Source organism: Benincasa hispida, chromosome 12 (genome assembly GCF_009727055.1).
Source record: "Benincasa hispida cultivar B227 chromosome 12, ASM972705v1, whole genome shotgun sequence".
Taxonomy (NCBI): Eukaryota; Viridiplantae; Streptophyta; class Magnoliopsida; order Cucurbitales; family Cucurbitaceae; genus Benincasa; species Benincasa hispida.
In genome coordinates, this window is record NC_052360.1 from 14,266,313 (window position 1) to 14,274,212 (window position 7,900).

The following is a 7,900-nucleotide window of genomic DNA, read 5'->3' on the forward strand; positions in this document are numbered from 1 at the left end:
ACTCAACTAAATAATGAGCTAAACGATCGCATAGCTTTTGCTAGACGATCATATAGCTTTTCCTAATGATTGGAAATCGACCTATACGATAGGTTGTTCCATCTCCCACTTGCTCAATCGTTTACAAGATTGTGGTTCCTCCGATTTTCTACCTCAAACCAAATCTACATAGAGCCCACCCTCTAGATTCTCACATCGAGAATACCAAGGTAACCTTCTTGGTGGTGTCATACTCAATTTGATACTATCAAGGTTCTGTGGACGTCATTCATGGTGTTCGGGGTGTCGTGACCTTGGCGATCGCTTATTTCGAGTGCGCGGTGTTCGTGCAGTGTAGTGGTCGTATTGGACGAGCGTTCGTGTGTTGTTGTGATCGAGCATTCGTGATCAAGGAACTTGAAGATGAGTCTGCAAAGAATCAACAGTAAAACATGCTATAATTTCTGTATTTCGCATAACCGTATGTTTCTGTTTGTGATTATAATTGTAAAGTTCATATACGATTGAAATTTGGAAAGATCCTTCCGCTGCTCATGGAAATCCTCGTGTTTGATTTCCTTCAAACCATAGGTTACATGACCTGAATTCTGATTGAGTTGTGAACTCCTGCCTATGAGGGTGGTCTTTTGATTTGATGGGTGAGAGTGGCCAGATCGTTGACTCAACAAGCCTACCATTTTGGAGATTCATCTGATTAGGGAGTTGGGAACACAGCTGCACAAGATGGAATTCATTCCTTCCCCGAGGAAGGGGTAAGTAGATAAATTGCTCCCTTAAGAACTGATTCCAGGTCTTGTACAATGTGCCACCACACCCTCTCCTCGCCTGAGAGGGGTTTAGTCATAGTAGAACTATGATCTATTATTTATTAGAGGGATCAGTGATACTTAAAGAGTTAGATGTAACTATTGAGGGAAAAACGGTAATCTGGCCTAGGTGTACTTACGTGCAATTTGTGAAGGGTTCATCGTACTATTGATTGATTATATCCAATGGACACAGAAATATATCTGTAGTGCGAAGAGTGTAGCAGTCGGTCTTGAGTGAAGTGCCTGACAGTTAACGGATGGAGAATAATGTTATTTGATTTAAGAAATTGCCAACTCAATCAGCCACATTTTCATTAGTTAACTAATGGTAAAATCTACTCGAGGGACCATTTAGAAGCATTTTCCAAATTTGAGGGACTAAAGCATTTCTTTTAATACTTAAGAGACCAAACAGACACTAATTTCAAATCTCATGGACCAAAAGTGCATTTTGCCCTACACATTACATTTGAGATTAAAAAGAACATACTAAACCATTTGTTGATGACTAAAAATGTCAACAAATAGTGTTTATTGACGTTTTGTGGCCGTCAACAAAACTCTTTTTTGTTGATGTTTTGATTTTATTGCCAGGGGCTTTATTGACGATTTTTTGCCATCAATAAAAGTAAAATAAATAAATTTGTGGTGCAGGAAATGAAAATTATACAGAAAGAAATAAAAGTTTAAGAGAGACAAAAGAGAGAGCTAGAGAAAATTTTGAAAGCTAGCCAAAAAATGTTAGAGCTAAAAAAGAAATTACTAGTGACAACGCAAATTCAAAAATATTGAATAGTTATAGAAATATATAAATTTTTTGGGAGGATATTAATTAGCTATAATGAACTCTACTTAACTAAAATTAAATAATTAAGATGCCTTAATGCATTTATTGATCCCGCTTTTATTTGATTTATTATTTAAAAAACATCTTAAATGTATTTAATTAATAAATTAAGATTAGTTAAATTAAGTTAGTATAAAATTCATTTTAAAAAATTATTATTGATTACTTATTGATTTTTCATAATTAAATAAATATTTATTGAGATTAATTTTAGTTTGAACCGTCATTATTAACATATCATAAGTATTTAAAAACACTTATCTAATATTTCTTATTAACTTTCTATTCTTAACTTATTATATTTGATTTTGTTCTCTTTTTCTTACATTAATTTTTGTATATTGTTTATTAGAATATATTTCTTTATTTTATTTAATTAAAGTGAACTGACACAAACAAATTTTTAATTTATAATAATGAGACTTTAACTAAAACTAAATAATTCATTGTGATAAATAAATAGCCAAGTACTTATTTAATTATTTTTATTGATAAAAATATAATTAATGTAATAAAGGATATTTATTTAAAAATACTAATTAATTAATTTTAATATTAGTTTCAAATAAAAGATATAATTTTAGTAATAATTATTTTAACTTAGTATACATATTTGTTGTGAATGTGATCAAAGTTTTACATTGATTAAATAAGGGGATAATCACGTGTTTATAAGCGATGACAACTATTTCCAATGATATGAGATCTTTTGGGGTGAAACCAAAAATAAATACATGAGGGCTATGAATCACAGATACAGATACAACTACACGATACGGATACGATCGGATACGACGATTCGTCAATTTCTAAAAAACTAAGATACGGATACATCTAAGGATACGTCATTTTTTATATATTTTTTTAATATATATATTTCTAAAAAATGAGGATACTGATCCGTTGAAGATACATTTTTTTTTCTTTAAAAAAATATAGGATATAGATAAATTTAGCATATAAGTTAATAACATTAGCCCAAAATAGAATACAAACATTGAAATACAATACAAAAAAAGCAACATCTAAGATGTTGAAGTACAATAGTTAATAAAATGCAATAGAAAAATGACTCATATTGCAAGAAAGAAGAAGAAGAATATTAGAGAGAGAAGTATGAAGATAAATGAAGAACTTATTGTTGAAATATCTAAATGGTTTATATTTTGGTAGACTTGGAGTACATTTTCTAGTAATTCATTTAAAAAATTAGTCATTTTGGAAGAAATTAAAGTGTTTGACAACCACGCAAAATAGATTTTCAAATGTATTTTGATCCCTTTTTATCAAAAGTGTTTAAATAAAAATGAATTTTTTGAAAAACATGTTTTTCTCAAGTGAATCTAAATGAGCCCTATGTCTTAGAAGATAGATTATTGTGGGTTTATTTGTAGTATGTGTATGTATAATATTTTAAAATAATTAATTTTAAATTTCAATTTACTAATCCTTAGTTAATGCAAAGAAAAAACAAAAACAAAGAGGCTTCGTAAAACATAAATGAAATAATACGTAGACAAAATAATAATTTAAATCAGTTTTGGGCTTACATTTTGAACTCTCAACCATAAATCCACCCACATTGTTTTTGTTTTCTTAAAATCTTGAATCAATTTAAATCGCACTAATTAAAAATTAGAAAATTTTGGGAGAATTTTTTTTCCACAAATACTATAGGAATAAACACAAATAATAAATAATAATTAATAATAAAAGAAAACAACATAATTAAAAAGCACAAGAATCTAGTTTTTCATAATTGACCAGATATGTTTTAATCTGTTGAACGATATTGTTCAATTTAATTTATGATATTACATTAATTTTACTTTGTTATTATTTTTGTAATTTCATATAGTTGAGAATCCTGGATTAACTTTTTTCTATTATATATGTGTGTATAATCTCATAACTGGAATTTTAAATTGGATATGCAAGCTAGGTCGCAAAATATTAATTCATTTTTCTCATTTGAAAACTTCAATATTAGTGGGAGTGGTGTAATTATGGAGAATAATACAAAATAAAAAAGTACATACAATATTGCAACATAATTATTTGGAATCTTGAACTCAATTTCAATGTTTGGTGGAAATTATTAACATATGTTGTTTGTTATTGAAAACTTTCAATGTTAGTGGAAGTGGTGTACATATGGAGTATTATACAAAACCAAAAAAGTATAATATTGCAATAGAGATTAAACACACACAAATTTTTAATTAGACATGTGATACATATCTCTTTCTTTAAATAACTTAGCAAATTTATATTATGGATTTACTCTTTTAATACATATGTTTAATTGTCCATTCATCCTAGTACTTCTTTGCCCCATGTCATGTCAAATTATTGGATACCATTTGTCCAATAGAAGTATGTCACAAATACACATCATCATTTTAGTACGTTAATGGTTTAGAAATATATGGATAAGAATTCAAATATTCAAAGTCTATATTTGTAAATATATATAATTTTTAAGTTAAGAGACTAGATAAGTATCACATTTTAATACAACTATGCAATACAAATTATATTTTATATTTTCAGATTTATTGTATCAAATAGACTGAATCAATTATAATATCTATTGAAAAAATAATATTTTATTTGAAAATTTTTGTTATTTGGATTATGTGATTCTAAACCGGGAAAAATTCTAAAAACAACGTTTATCTGTTTTTATTTTATCTAAATTTGGAATCTAAAATTGAAAGTTGAAAAGGAATAAAATTTTCATAAATATAATATTTTATGTTATAAATTGAAGTAGAAATAATTGTAGATAAAAAGATATTTCATGCACAATTTTCTTTTGAAGTATCCATAACTATATTATCAATTATATGATATTGTAGAATAAAAATTTTACAAAATCTATGCAATGTGCCCCATATACTTTGGTTCAACACTTGTGCCATAACTATTTTGTTGGAGTTATATATGATTTGAAAGAAATTGACCTTCTCTTCAAAGATATAAATCAACGATAAAAAAGACAAATATCTTGCTTGTATTTTGGAAGAATTTCATATTTTGTCCAAATAGTTTTTTTTTTTTCTTTTCTCTTTTTTTTTTTTGAGAAAAAACTATTTTTATAGTTTGAAAAAAAAAATTATCCAACACATTTGAATGTTTGTTTAAATTTGGATAACCATTTTTAAATCTATTATCAAACATATGTTCCAAAATAGTGAACAACATATATAAAATAAAAATTGATTTCTTCCCGCTAAATTCTCTGTTATAAATTTATGTTCTCAATTTACTAACCAAATTATATGTATCATAATCTTAAGAAGCGTTTGGGACAAAAACTATCCTAAGACTATAATAACCGCCTTTTTACTATTTCAAAACTCTCAATTGGCTACAATCAATACTATTTCAAAACCGTCATTTACATTTATCATTTTTTTATTATTTGTTACAATGTTTAATATTTCGTTCTTAAATTAAAATCGTTTACACCTCAAACGCATACTCTAATACTCCAAACTAAAATAATCTAAACCACAAATACAAATTATTCTAACCAAACTATAATAACTTAGAACTATAATAACTAAGTCCTTGCTCCAAACCTTCCCTTAAAAACTTTTATTTAATAGAATATTAGATAAATGTGGGGTCAATAGGTGGATTGGGATATCTGAACTAAGTCGACATATTCTTAGCACCTTCATCATACCCAAGCGATCTAGCAGCATATTATTCAAAATCATAGTAATTGATCTCTTAGAAACTAGTTCAAGGAACTCATATCACACACAAAATCACAATAATAAAAGTTGTATATGAACTCAAAATCTTTAGCTCGTGGTCATAAACTACATATCTGATTGATAGTACAAAAAAGTGTTATCTTGCTCCGCTTAATTCAAAGTTGTTCCTAGATTTTATGTGTTTATTTGATGATTTTATAGGTTTTGAGTACCTAAGAGGTAGAGCAGTGTGTTAATGACAAAATGGAGCTAAAACAAACCAAAACATAACTCAAATGAATTAATTGGGAAAGAAGAGGTGAAATGATCAATTTGCCCTTGAAGCCATGGTGCAGCGGTGCTATTATACACCATGCCCCAATTTTTTTCTCCAGAAGGCCAAATTCTTGCAAAGCAAACAGTGTTGCGACGCTGCAACCTAGTGCCCCGCCGTTGTACTACTATAAAAAGACTTTAGTCGCCGAGGGTTTTTTATCTCTAAATTCCAACCAGTTTTCAGTGTTGTCCTCTCTATTTTCTTACATTTTTTGATTCTTGGATGTACTCAAATGATTCCTCGATGGCCATCATGAAGAATACTGGGCTAAGATATTCGTTCTAGCTTAGGTGTAGAGTAGTTTTCCTCATTTTTTGTGCACTTGTTAGGTTTAGATTGTCTTATATCAATTCCTTATATTCTCTTTCAATTATTTCTCTGATTATGAATGATTATGATTGTATCTCTACTTGAAGATGTATGATCATCAGGTAATGCTTAATTTTCAATATATGACATTCAATTGTTTATTAATCCACAAGTAGCAATATGTAAAATTAGCTTGTACGTTGTAAAATTAGCTTGTACATTATGAATTGATATCAACGAACATTGGTTAATTAACCCACGGAAGAATTATATTGAATGGCTAATTGCATGTTTCTTATTAAAAATTCATATTAGCAAATTTCTTAATCTTAATACGGTTAGTCAACTAATTAGGATGCATCCCATGTAATTAAATTCACTAATTGGATAATCCAAACTCTCATATATATATAGCTTTTCTAGGCGAGTTGATTAAGGGTAGATGATATAGAAATTAATCGGATGGACTTATGATCGAGTTGCAATTAGGGAAATTAACTCAAAAGCCTAGCTAGGTATTTTAATTATTTGAACTCAAAAGCCTACAAATCTAAGAATCTAACTAGAAAAACAAGAACGCGTTTTCTTTTTAATCCGTATCTGAAAAAAAAAAAAAAGGGATCAAGTCGACCTTAAATTTCAAATTATATTTGCACCCAAAGATTGAGGGATGGAAACTTGACAAATAATTATACGAGTCCCCATCTTACAAATTTTCAAAATTAATTAAGTCAACATAAACTTCTGAGCTTTTTAAATATCTGCCAGCTAAAATCATCACAATAGAAGATGGAGTTGTCATTATTAATGTTTTTTTTTTAAACAATATTTAATTTTATTATAAGTTTGGGTTATCCTTGTAGGCCACATTCATCTTCAACAACTAAACCCTATAAATACCTAAAACCCCATCTCCAATTCTCCCACACCAAGCTAGTCCTCACTCAAGAATAATTAGTTTTTGGTTTCCATTGAGTTTCAAGACATCAAACTATGGCTTCCAAAGCTACCGTCTCTCTCTCATATCTCCTCGCTCTCAATCTCCTTTTCTTCTCCTTCGTCTCCGCTCAAGATGACCGAAAGTGCCCAATAGATGCTCTTAAGCTCGGTGTTTGTGCGAATTGCTCGGCGGTGTTGTCGATGTTCAGATCGGCAAGACTTCTTGCTGCCCCTGATCCAAGGGCTTGCTGATCTTGATGCTGCTGTGTGCCTATGCACTTCTCTTAGAGCCAATGTGTTGGGAGTGAGACTCAACATCCCGGTCGACCTCTCCCTGATTCTCAATGGCTGCAATAGAATATTGCAAAGGGCTTCGAATGCTAAATTACCCTCTTTTCCTTCAGTAACCATTTCAATGTTTTTGGAATAGTGTTCCAATTTTATCTTGCTTGTTTGCTTTCCTGTGGTCATTTCCTTTTGAGTTTGGTTCAGATAAGTTCACCAATTGCTGATTTTATCGATGAGTAAAAAATGTTAGAACATCAAGAATTTGATATATCATTTCTATATTATTATTTCCATATAATTCTTCCTCAATATTTTGTATAAGTACTTCTTCCAAAAGCTTGATCATTTGATTAAGGGGTATATCGACATTTTTTTTCACTTATTTTCATTGATGTTGTTTACATAAACTGTAATGGAAACAAAAAGGAATTGTAATTAGAAAATTTTTATTTTCTTTGACAATATGTGGATAAGAGTATCAAAAAGTACTATGTCAGTTAAGCTATGCTCATTAACTACTAAGAGATTGGATTACAATGTAAAGTAAAGGGTATATATGAAGCTTATAAAAGTGTCGAGTATTCGTCTGTCTAGTATAACGTAATAACTTGATTTTGAAAAAAGTCAAGAAAAATATTTCTTGATATAATTTCCGTATCAAGAA

The 7,900-nt window shown here is 29.2% G+C and overlaps 1 pseudogene; it reads left to right on the forward strand.

The window, feature by feature from the left end:
- The first annotated feature begins 7,002 nt into the window (after positions 1-7,002).
- On the forward strand, positions 7,003-7,332 carry LOC120068382 (annotated as a pseudogene).
- Positions 7,333-7,900: the final 568 nt, after the last annotated feature.